This window comes from Vicugna pacos, chromosome X (genome assembly GCF_048564905.1).
Source record: "Vicugna pacos chromosome X, VicPac4, whole genome shotgun sequence".
NCBI classification, from domain to species: domain Eukaryota; kingdom Metazoa; phylum Chordata; class Mammalia; order Artiodactyla; family Camelidae; genus Vicugna; species Vicugna pacos.
Genome location: NC_133023.1, coordinates 13,115,824 through 13,127,617, shown reverse-complemented (window position 1 = coordinate 13,127,617; position 11,794 = coordinate 13,115,824). Strand labels below are relative to the sequence as shown.

The 11,794-nt window shown below is 41.4% G+C and overlaps 1 pseudogene; it reads right to left on the bottom strand.

Moving 5' to 3' along the window:
- Positions 1-1,335: 1,335 nt before the first annotated feature.
- LOC116278249 (protein Mdm4-like) overlaps positions 1,336-11,794 on the bottom strand; it is a 66,692-nt pseudogene continuing 56,233 nt past the window's right edge.

The window sequence follows — 11,794 nt, the reverse complement described above, 5'->3', positions numbered from 1 at the left end:
TTCTGTTCCTTGTCATTACACCTCAGTCTAACTAGAAAATAAAACATCCCATCCACAAACAACTGTCCAGTGTTTCATTCCTGACTATGATAAATGCCAGCGGAATGGTCAAATGGAGCAGGGAGCACACTTCCCTGCCTTCCCTCCCTAACTCTTGTTGAGGAAGGCCACATTCTACAAAGGGCACTGTTGACCTGAGTGGTTCACTTTGAGAACTAAACTCATAGCTGCAAATGTTCTTACCATCCTGATGAGGCTGTTTTATTCAGGACATAATAAATAAAGAACACCAAAAAAAAAAAAAAACCTGAGCAAATACCTGAGCCCAAACTGTGAGAACTAGACATCTTTAAGAAAAATTCTGTATATAGCAAACTACAAATAGTACACAAGGTGATTCCATATTCACTTTCAGTCATTCTTCACCAAGGAACTGTGGAAAACTAGGTAATCATTTTTTTTCCTTGTAAGTAATTATGTGTATTTTTAAAATTTAGATGTCTAATTAAAGATGTGCCAAAAGAAAACTAATCTAAAGTGAAAGTCAGGAAATGGAGGATTACCTGGAAAGGGGCATGAGGAACTTATTTTGGGGTGATGGAAATCTTCTATAGCTTGTTTTCAGTGATGAGTACTCAAATGTCTATAATTCATAGGAAAAGAACCCTTAAGATGTGTGTATTTTATTTTACTTAATTATACTTCAATGTTTTTAATGTAGAAAAGAGTATACCAGTATCTCAAAATTCTTTTGAGGGTATGTTAGCAAAAAATGTGATAACCAATGTTCTAGGGATACATGGAGCACATCTCTTGTTTTTCAAGATTCTTACCCTTTCTTTAGATTTCTCAGAACCATGTAGCTTGACTATGAGGTAAAGTGATCAATAATATATCACATTATTTATGTTTTTGATTATGAGCTTTAGTGTTTTTCTCACAGCCACTTTGGATTTTTATGTCTAAGAACATTCTCCAACAGAATAGAAGAGAAGGATGGGGAGTAAAATTAACTAGGGAAAAGGTTACTCTTCAAATAATTTGGTCAATGAATGCATCTTTCTGTTTGTCTTTGTAATTGCTGCCCCCAGGACCTCATTTTTTGAAAAACAGTGTAGTGGTTGAAGTAACTTTTCTTGTGAATGGAGTCCCCAAATTGATAATCTAGTTTTAAAGAATTGCTCTTGAATTCTGTAGGAATTTAGAAAGGAAAATGCATGAATCTCATGAATCAATGAACGATGATGCCCCAGGTCATGCTGAGTGGAGATGCTCAGTACTGACAATTTTATCCCTGTCCTGGCCCTGGTTATCATTTCTCTGCAACCCGCTGATTCAGCTTGGCCATAAAACCTTAATAAGCAGTGGAATCTTTTTGCAAAGAGGGCATGAAGCCGCAGGCTTCTTTAATCTTCTGGCACTGCGGCAACAAGTGACAAGGTGGCCTGTGCTTCTGTGAATAATATTCCCGTCTCATGGGCTCCTCTCACCTATGCTACATGACTTCAAGAGATTGTGTTAGTCCTCCTTATTTTCTGTATCTGGTCTCTGCTCTCAAAGGCCACCTGATTGTTCTCCTTGTGCTTGAGATAGTCTTTGGGCTTTCAGAACTGTGAGCCAAACTGTAAGTTCTGCTGAGTTGCAGGGATCAAGAGTTTGGGTTTTTCTTCCTTTCTATATAAGATCTTTGGCTGTAATGACTGGAGCTGAAATGGTTCTTTGGCATCAAGGGACAGCAGTTCCTTCATTTTCCTTCTTTTCAGGTGGGGCAATAATAGCAGGAATGAAGAGATAATGGGCTCACTTAGCACAGTCTGAATACTAATCTTTCCTCAGGGCCAGCAAGGGAAACACCTCTTGTTTAAGAGTTCGATATCTTGCACTCATCGTCAGAAACAACTTCTCCGCCAGTGTCAGTACTTAAGGATGTAGAGTCCTCGAGGTCATTTTTCCCCCACTTCCATCACCTTTTGTCACTTCTGTTCCATATTTTTCCGCTTATTTGATCTGTATTAGCAGCTTCTCCTTTCATTCCAGCACTTAACTGTCTAATACTGACTCCTTAGAAATCCACAAGTCATCCCGAGTGCCTGAAATGATGCAGGACTATCTCCCTCTCTAGGATTTCTGAGTGTATGTGGTAAGGTCAGCAACTTGGGGATACCAGCCTCTTTGGTTCTTTTCCCTGGTGTTGGAACTTTCCTTTGCACATTGCTTCAGTTGGTCTTAGCTTGGAATATCCACGGTGTGGCCCTGGAGTGGTGGTGACAAGATTCCTTCTTAGCTTATCATAGGGAGGACTTGGATATTTCACAGAGAAGCGCTAATGTCCCAGTAGTTCTCCCGAGAGCTCCACTGCAGGATGCCTGAGGCTGCTTCTCCAGGACACGCTGGCCTGGATAATGCCTGAGCACTCGAACAGTGCACATTTCACCTTTGTACCTGCCGCCTGCAAAATCTTCAGAAGCGGCAGTTCTATTGTACCTGCTGTACACAAAACTCAATCTGATTTGATCAGGAGAGAACCAGCAAGAGAGAGAACTATCAGCTGCTTAGCCCTGGGTGGAGGTAGAGAATGATGTTATTTTGCCACTGAGGAAATTGCAGTCCATTGACCCAAAAGTCTAGCTGCTCCAGGGGTTGCTGTGCCTCCGCTGAATCTGGAGGGCGTCTGTCACGGGTCCACAGGCTTCAGGAGTATTTCCAAACAGAGAATAGCTGAGTAGTTTTAAGAGACATTTCTTCCCTGAGACAATCTCTGTGCTCTTCTTGTGCTAATAGCACCCACCCCCTGCCCTATACAATTCATGTTCACCAGAACCTCAGAATGTGACCTTATTTGGAAATAGGGTCTTTGCAAATATAATTAATTAAGATGAGGCCATCTAGACCAAGGTGGGCCTTAATGCAATGACTTGTATCCTTTTAAGGAGAGGAGAGGACACAGAACAAAAGCCATGTGGTGACGGAGGCAGAGATGGGGTGATGTGTCTGTAAACCAAGGAGCATGGAGGATTGCTGGTGACCACCAGGAAGCCAGAAAGAGGCAAAGAAGGATCCTTTCCAAGAGCCTCCAAAGTGAGCATGAGGCTGCCCACAATGTGAGCTCAGACTTCTGGCCTCCAGAACTGTGAAAGAACACATTTCTGTTATTTTTAAGCCACCTGGTTTGTAGTGTTTTGTTGCAGCAGCCACAGGAAACGAATGTATTTTCTTTCCCTGTCCACACTCTGAATCATCTGCAAACTCTTCTCTAAATCCCACAGCAGCGAGAAGTTTCAGCATTGTGATTCAGTGTAGCAATTCTGAAGCCAGATTACTTGGGTTTGAATCTTGACACTACCACTCATTAGCTATGTGCCTCCTGACCTATAAAATGGGGCTTAAGTGAATGAATAATGTGGAGGGTTTAGAATAGTGCCTGGCACATAGGAAATGCTATCATGTGTTTGTTAGATGAAAAAAAAAGTCTGTTGGATGGAAATGGCCACATGGAAATGGGAATGGTTCCATAGAGGAGGAACTGGGACATAAGCTTGAACTTCAGAAATTGGGTAAGACTGGTCAGAGGCCACCCAGGTGGGAGAAACAGTGTGAGCAAAGGCTTGCTGGAGGTATGAGGGAAGGGGGTGGCAAGACTCAATGAGAGCAGGACTTCCCACCCTTCTCTCCATGGTGGTTAGCGGCGAAGCTGATAGTATTTGCATATACAATGTGTCAGTGAGGCTGCCTGCAGCTGGACGTGGAGGTCACTGACCAAGGTCCTAAGAACTGAGGTGAGGCAGTACCTTGGCACATCTGAAACCCATTCCCAGCACCTGTGGGGAGCGTGGGATTTGCACAGCACTTCCCAAACTCAAATATGCATTAAAGTGCAGATTTTGACTCCATAGGTCTTGGGTGGGGCCTGAGAGTCTGCATTTCCAGCAAGCAGGGGATGCAGAGGCATATGGTCTAAGGACCACTCTTTGCCTCAAAATCCTTGCTACTCCAAGTATGGTCCATGGACCAGCAGTATAAGTACATCCTGGGAGCTGGTTAGAAACACTGACTTTCTGGTTGCCCCCACCCCACCCCAAACCTCCTGAATCAGAATCTTCATTTTATGATTAAGTCTTTAGTTGATTAATTTGCACTGTAGCCTTTGAGAAGTGCTGCCAGGGGAAGGAGGCAGCTAGCCCAGCTTGCTAGAGGTATAGGTCTAGCCATCTTGGTTCTTAGACCCAGCCACACAATGGATCCTTGTGGGCAGCTTTTAAAAATATTGATGTCCACGCACAGACATAGTAAACAATCTTATGGTTACCGGGGAAAAGAGGGTGGGAAAGGATAAATTTGGGTGTTTGAGATTTGCAAATGTTAACCACTATATGTAAAAATAGATTAAAAATTTTCTTCTGTATAGCACAGGGAACTATATTCAATATCTTATAATAATCGTTAATGAAAAAGAATATGAAAGTGAATATATGTTAAAGAGAATCCTGATGTCCAGATCAAAATAGTTTAGTTAAATCGAAACCTCTGCAAGTGGGGTCTTGGGAAATGAGTAGTATTTTTTAAACTTCTAGGGTGGTTTTAATGTGCACCGAGGGTTCAGAAACCACTGGGCTGGGGGAAAACCCCTAAGCAGGGCTAGAAAGAGAGACTGAGACCATGCAGAGTTCTTGCAGGGGTCAGGTCCTTTGCCAGCAGAGCACAGCAGTTAAAGGCGTGGACTCTGGAGCAATAAGGCCCTTCCTGGGTTCAAATCCTTCTTTGTGCCACTTCCCAGCTGTGTGATGGGCAAGGTACTTAACCGCTCTTTGCCTCCATTTCTTTACAATGGGGATGATAATAATAGTAACTATGCCACAGGGTATTTGTGAGGATTAAATGAGTTAAAATGTAAAGTGCTTATTATAGTGCTTGGCACATAGTCAGTGCTATGGAAATGTTTTTTTATTTAAATACACATTTTATTCTTTCAGATAGGCGATCATGGAAGATTTCTTACTTTCCTATTCTCCTACCCCATCCTTGGTGCCAGGTTCTTGGGCAGCAATCACACCTCTGATTAGGCGCTCAATAAATGTTTGAGGAATGCATGACTGAATGGTTACAATGCCCCCTTGTGTATTCAGTGGGAAGGAATAACAAAACATACAGTCGGTTCTCGATACTTGTATGGGTAGTGGGACCAACTACTCCGGTTTGCCCAGGAAAGAGGTTTCCCTAGACATGTGACTAACAGTGCTAAAACTAGTGAAGTCCCAGGAAAACTGAAACAAGTTGGTCGTCCCAAGTATGGGCACCATCCAAATGTCCATTTCTTCAAAATATTGTTTCCAAAAGCACAATGAGAAGCTCCCAAGGCTAACTCATTTATGTGCACACAGCAAAGGCAATGGCAATTTGCTTCCTGGCTGTGGTGTGTGTTTGTGTGCATACACGTGCGCCCGCCTGCTTACACGTGTATACCAACAATAATAGTAGCTGGAATGTAATAGCAGAATGACACATGATATGTGCTGTGGTGAGCAGTTTGCATGCTTAACAGGGAGCATCAGATGGCCTAGTTCAAATACTGGTTATGCCACTTAATGGTTTTGTGATGTTGGGTATGTTTCTTAGCCTCTCTGTGCCTCAATTTCTCCATCTGCAAAATGAGATAATAATAGTACTCACCTTTCAGAGTTGTTAGAAGAATAGATGCATTTATACATGTGAAGCATTTAGCAGAATGCTGGGCACTTAATACATTTGACTGATGTTAGAGATTATTATTATTATTGTGATTACTATTAACACTGCCAGGCATTCTGCACCCCTCCTTTTCTCACCTCCCAATCTCTACCTTTGCCATGAGCCCTCTGCATCCTGCCTTCTGTTTCCTCTCCCTGCTGTCTCCCTCCCCCACCAGAGGGGCCATCAACAATTTTACCCTGTTTAGATGGACAGAGCCCCCAGCCCACCCTCAGACACACAAACTGAACACAGCCTTATGTTTTATGCCACTACAGCATTATGAATCTGTGTTGAACTGCATTAAATGAAGATAGAAAACCAATACACCTATTTTTCTCCTTTGATTGGTAGAACAGAGCCAAGAGCTAGATGGCAGTGGATGCGAATCTCAGCAAATATGTGGTAAGTTCTGTCCCTACAACCTTAAAGACGAGATGGAGAATCATAAGCCAATCACTGTTAAAACTAAATTATTATATTTAAAGAATAAGCAAGAGTGCTAAATAATATAGGTTTCTGGTGGAGCAGTAAGATGTTTCTTAAATCTTATCCCATTCACTATTTCTCACCCATGATTTAGATGAAAGTATAGAAGCCACACGTCAGATATGCAGGCGATTACAAAAATAACAAATACTTTTAATGGAGAGTAGGGATGCAAAAATACCAGGACCCTTGAAGCAATGGGTGAAATAGAATCAGATGAAGTTAACATGGATAAATGTAAATCTTGTGTGAGAGTCCAAATAAAACCCCACTTGAACATGTATAAATTAATATATCTTATATATTATTGCATTACATATCATGTAATTAATGTATTGATTTGAGTTATATATTATTATATTTACATATTATATATAATTATATAATGAATAATATAATGGCATATATTACTATGTATATGTAGCTTACAATTTTGCATATCCTTTAGACCCAGAAATTCTACTTCTAGGAGTTTATCATAAAGAAAAATTATACGTATGTGTGGGTGAAGGGAATGGTAAAGAGAGCCTTGAAATAAAGTTTAAGAACTAATAATAATATTTAAAAATTGGAGAGCAACTTAAATATATGTCAGTGGGGATTGATAACACAATTATGGTAAATGTAAACAAAAGAAAACGAGGCAATTCTTAAAAATTGTTCTGTCCAACAGTATTTCTCACACTGGCATCTGAAAACCTTACACATTAGAATTTGCTGGGATACTGGTTAAGCATACAGGTTCCTATGCCCTTCCCAGAATACTGAATGAGCATATCTGGGGAAGGATCTAGGGAAATATATTTTTAACAAATACCCTCAGATAATTATGATACAGACTTAAAATTTGAGAATTACCACATAAAAGAACATTTAATGGCATAGGAAATTGTTCATGATATAAGTGACAAAACAAGTTCCAATACAAGAGGATCTGTTTTATGTAAAAATATTTACTTGTGTAGAAGAAATTATGGAAGGATAAAAGCCAAAATGATAACTGTGGTTAATTTGATGTTGTATGGCTTTAATAGAAAGATGGTATGCAGATGGATAGTTCCATTTTATTCTTTACTTGTCATATAATACTTAGAATATTCCATTTGAAGAGATAAAATCTATTTAAATTAAAGTAGATTGAATGTAAGGATGATGGAGAGGAGGAATCAAAGATGGATCCAAAGTTTGGAAGAATGGTGATGCATTATGGAAGTCACAAAGAGAAGCTGGTTTAGAGAAGAAAAATGAGTTGGTTTTGATCATGGCGGGTTTGAGGTACTGGTGGCATATCCAGCAGGAAATAACCAAAAGGAAGCTGGGATTCTGATTCTAGAATTCAAGAAATTGAATGGGGCTAGAGCTGTAGATTTTAAGACAGTAGAAGTTTTAGGAATTAATCCACTCCTAAAGGAGGAAGATTAAATAGAGATAGAAGAGAAGTGGCTAAGATCAGCTCCCTAGAGAATGCCTTTGATTAGTGGAAAGGAAGGGAAGAAAAGCCAGTAAAAGAATTAAAGAGGACATGGTCAGAAAGGTAGAGGATGAACCAGTAAGATCCAGTGTCACCAACCATCCCTCAGGGGAAAGAGTTTCGAGGAGGAGGAAAAGGTCAAAGAGGACTAAGACAAAGAGTTGTCCCCTGGACGGGACAAATAGGTCAGTGGGGACCTTCTGCAGAGTTGTTTTGGAGAGCAATGGCGTCTATAGGCGGGTGGCAAGGAATTAAGGAACAGTCAAGTGGTGACGAAGGCCAGGGGCTGATGCAGTCATTGCTGCATTTTTAGGACACTTAGTGGCCTCCCTCATTGTGGAGAAATGACTCCATGGTTTTCATACTCCTTTCGAGATGAGGCTGGGACAATTTCCCCCAGCATTCTTTCTCCCAGAAAAACTGAACTGGAATTTGGGTTGTCCGTCTTTTCATGGAACTTTCAGTCACTCTGTGCAGTATAATTTTTTGAGCAGTAATTTATATTTTCCCTCCCTGAATTTTTCCCTTTCTTCCCTCACTCTTCTTTATTTTCCTGGTAAAGGTTTGGGGCTGAACAAGGAGTAGAAGTTACTTACATTTTCCTTTCTGGCTTTTGTTCCTAAAAACCTGGGTCCCTCCAGAGAGTTGTAATGGTGTCCTAGAGTATAGGGCAAGAGAGAGATCTTGGAGGAGAACAAGTAAGATTTCCCTAAGACTAAAAAGAAATTCTTCTGGCTTGGAACAGGAAAGATGTCTGAGAGCCTGGCGAGCCACAGGTTTCTATATTCTTCATCCTGACAGTACCAGGAGAGGAGGCCAATTTTAGACAATAGAGCTGAGGGAATGAGGACCAGGGCTAGGCGAATCCCTGTCCAGCCAGGGATTCCCCAGCCCTCAGCACAGCCAAGGACCAGCTGTCTGGGGAGCTGAAGGGGCCTCGTGGACTGAGTCTGTGGCATCTTGATGATACCACTGTACCTCCCTGAGATCCAGAAGGTCACCTTGATGTCTTAGCACTGCCTGAGACCTAGAACCTTGGTACCCCAAAAGCATGGGAGAGAGCACTCAAGAATGTCTGGGGTTGAATTTCCTGCTTGGCCGGATGGGGCTGGTCTATTTACAGAAAATAAAGACATGCAGTGTTTCTTGCCCACCTGAGTTTGTGCATGGAGATTTATGTCTGCTACACTGGAAGAAATCAGGTTCATATTCACAAGCAAGTTGAGTGCTTTCTTTACATGGGAAGAAAACCAAGATGTTGGAGTGGGGATCTCCAGATGATGTGAAACTGGTATGTAGGTAGCTGTCAGTTTGGTAGGATGTGTGAAGGAGGATAGAAAACAGTGACTGCACTGTCAGAGAAAATGAATTCCAGTCCATCTCTGCTTGCACATCTTATAACTTTGGCCATAGTTCAACCCCCCGGCCTCAGTTTCCTTATACGCAAAATTAAAGCATTAGCTTAAGTGAGCGCTAAGGCTCCTCCCACATTCTGAGACCGTTTGGCTTGACTCTCCCCTTTCTCATGGCAAACTGAATTTCTTATCTCTGAGAAATGAGGTGAATTAATCAGCCCTATTGCTGCTGAGCTGCAGTCAACTGAGCCTGGCACACATGAAAAAAGCACCAAACTGGGACAGCTTGCATTACTGAGGAGACTACAAGTGTGTATTTTAATTTCCAGGATTTCAGATATGGTGTATGAGACTCTGCACATTTAGTTGAAGGGGGACAAAAGGTGATTAAACTACTAAGTTTGCTCTTTAAGGCTGGCCCATCCAGTGAAGATGGGTTTGTATCCTGGTCTCAGAAGGCTAATTTATCACTCCGGAGAGCAATTTCTCATTAACACAGCGTCAGTACTGCTGGGGATTGGCTAGACTACCTTTGGAAGAGGTTAAATTACCTTTTAATCAGTGTATGGAAAAACAAAGCTTCTGTTCCATCATGGCATTACCAGCCTTGCTAATTTGACATCTTATAAAAACTAAGGCAGTTCTAACTATACCAGTGTGATATGGCCAGGATTATTTCCAGAGAGGCAGAAGACAGGAAAGGAGGGTTCCTGCAGCTGCTATCCAAACTGGCATAATTGATGTGGGTGCAGTGGGTTATAGCTAATGGTCTGTGTTTAATTATGGAGGCAGTGACACAAGGCCTTGAGGATGCTAAGGCACTAACCAGATGATGTACCACTTTCTCAGTATAAGCTTGCTGAATAGGGTCAGTACAGTGACGAAGTGGTCTAAGTTCCACGTTTCTCCTGGGATTTGGGCTTGGTCCCCGAGAGGCACAGGGCTATATTCATAAGATGTATCCAAATTCACACTGACAGGGTCTCCTGGGAAAATAGTCACACACAGGCCCCATATGAAGGTGCTTTAAAATCCACTGCTCTAGGAATTCATACCCCATTTAAATCAGGATCATTTGCATTGACACATTGATTTGTATATAAACCTCATCAGCCACAGTGGAAAGATGGGACTTTTCATCTCTTCGCATTCCTCAGAGCAATAAAAACGACAAACCAACAATTCTTTATCCACTACCTTGAAAAAATAATGACAATAATTCTTGTCAAACTGCATATCCTTTATCAACTTTTAGCAATAGAACCTTCAGGTTTTAGCTGGACACATGGCTGCCCAGCTAGAGAGTACATTTCTCAGCCTCTATGGCAGCAAAGTGAGACCATGTGATTCAGTTTTAACCAATAAGAAGGAGCAGAAGTGATGTGTGTAACATCTGAGTTATGCTCATAAAGGAACTGCTCATCCTTCACTTATTCTTTTCTCCTTTTTGTGGGTGGTAATGAGTTTGTGATGGGTAGTGATTCAGTTTCAGTCTTGAAGATAAGAAAGATACCTGTTGGGATAATGGAACAGTAACAGAAAAGGGACTTGAGTCTCTAGATGATCTTGGGAAGCACCGTCATCCTACCTCCATCAACTGCCCACAAACTGGGACTTTGATAGAGAACCACATCTTCCATCTTGTTTAAGCTGCTGCTATTTTGGTCTCTGTTACAATAAATGTGGTGATTTACATGGGCAAAGCACCTACAGTTTGCGAAGTGCTTTCTTTTATATATTTTATCTCTTAGCTTCACAAAGACAAGCAGGTGAAGTAGACAGGTTGGGGAGTGATCAGAGTATCTACTTGATGAGGGGGAAAACTGAGGCTCAGAGAAGCCGTACCTTTTGTCCTCAGTTATGTACCTATGCAGATACGGAGCTGCATCTTAAACCCAGGTATTCTCACTCCTACCCTAGTGTTCCTTTAACTGTAGTATTGCTTCTTGGTCCTTGAAAACCTCAACACATAGTCCTGCATGTGCATGAGAGGGAAATCTCCTTTCATCGAAACTCTTGTTGTTTTGATGGCTTAAGCATCCCCGTATAGCTCTTCTCCTCTCCTTTCCACCTCCTGCAGACCATCCTCTCAACAACAAAAAAAGCAAAGCCCCATAAAGCTGGGTTTTTAAAAATGGTTGATGATTTGCTTAATATGAGAACTGCCAAGGTTTGGAGGGGGGTAGTGGGAGTTGTAGTGGGAGGAGTATTTTATCAATGACATTGTTAAGAATTGTCAGCACATGGAGTAATAAAAAGCAGAACAACTTTTAGTCAGTTTTATTATTGTTTTAAAATTCTCTACAGACAATTATCTGTACCCCAGTTTTGCCTGTGCCTTGCATAGACCACTTCTGCCATCCCCTCAATAGTATGCCACAAAATAATAGTAATGAATGAAAGCAAAATCATAAAATGCAAAATCCAATTGACTCTTGTCTTGCTCTCTTTGACGTGTATACATGTCCCGGAAATGGTTGGGGTTTTTGTTCCAATTGTCACCTATTACATTTAGAAGAGCTTCTGTAAAGAAAAGGAAAGCTTGTCTGTTTCCTTGGATTTTTCCTACCCTCTTATCTCCATAGTTACAAAAGTTGGTTCTGTGCATTTTTTAAAAAGTTGGCATCTTGCCCAACTCAAATTGATTATAAAGATTGGGAGGGACAGTTGAGATCTGCAGCTTGATTCTCCAGTAAGTTGGCTGTTTAGAAAGATAGCATTGACAGCTGAGACAGCCTGCAGATGGGAAGGCAAG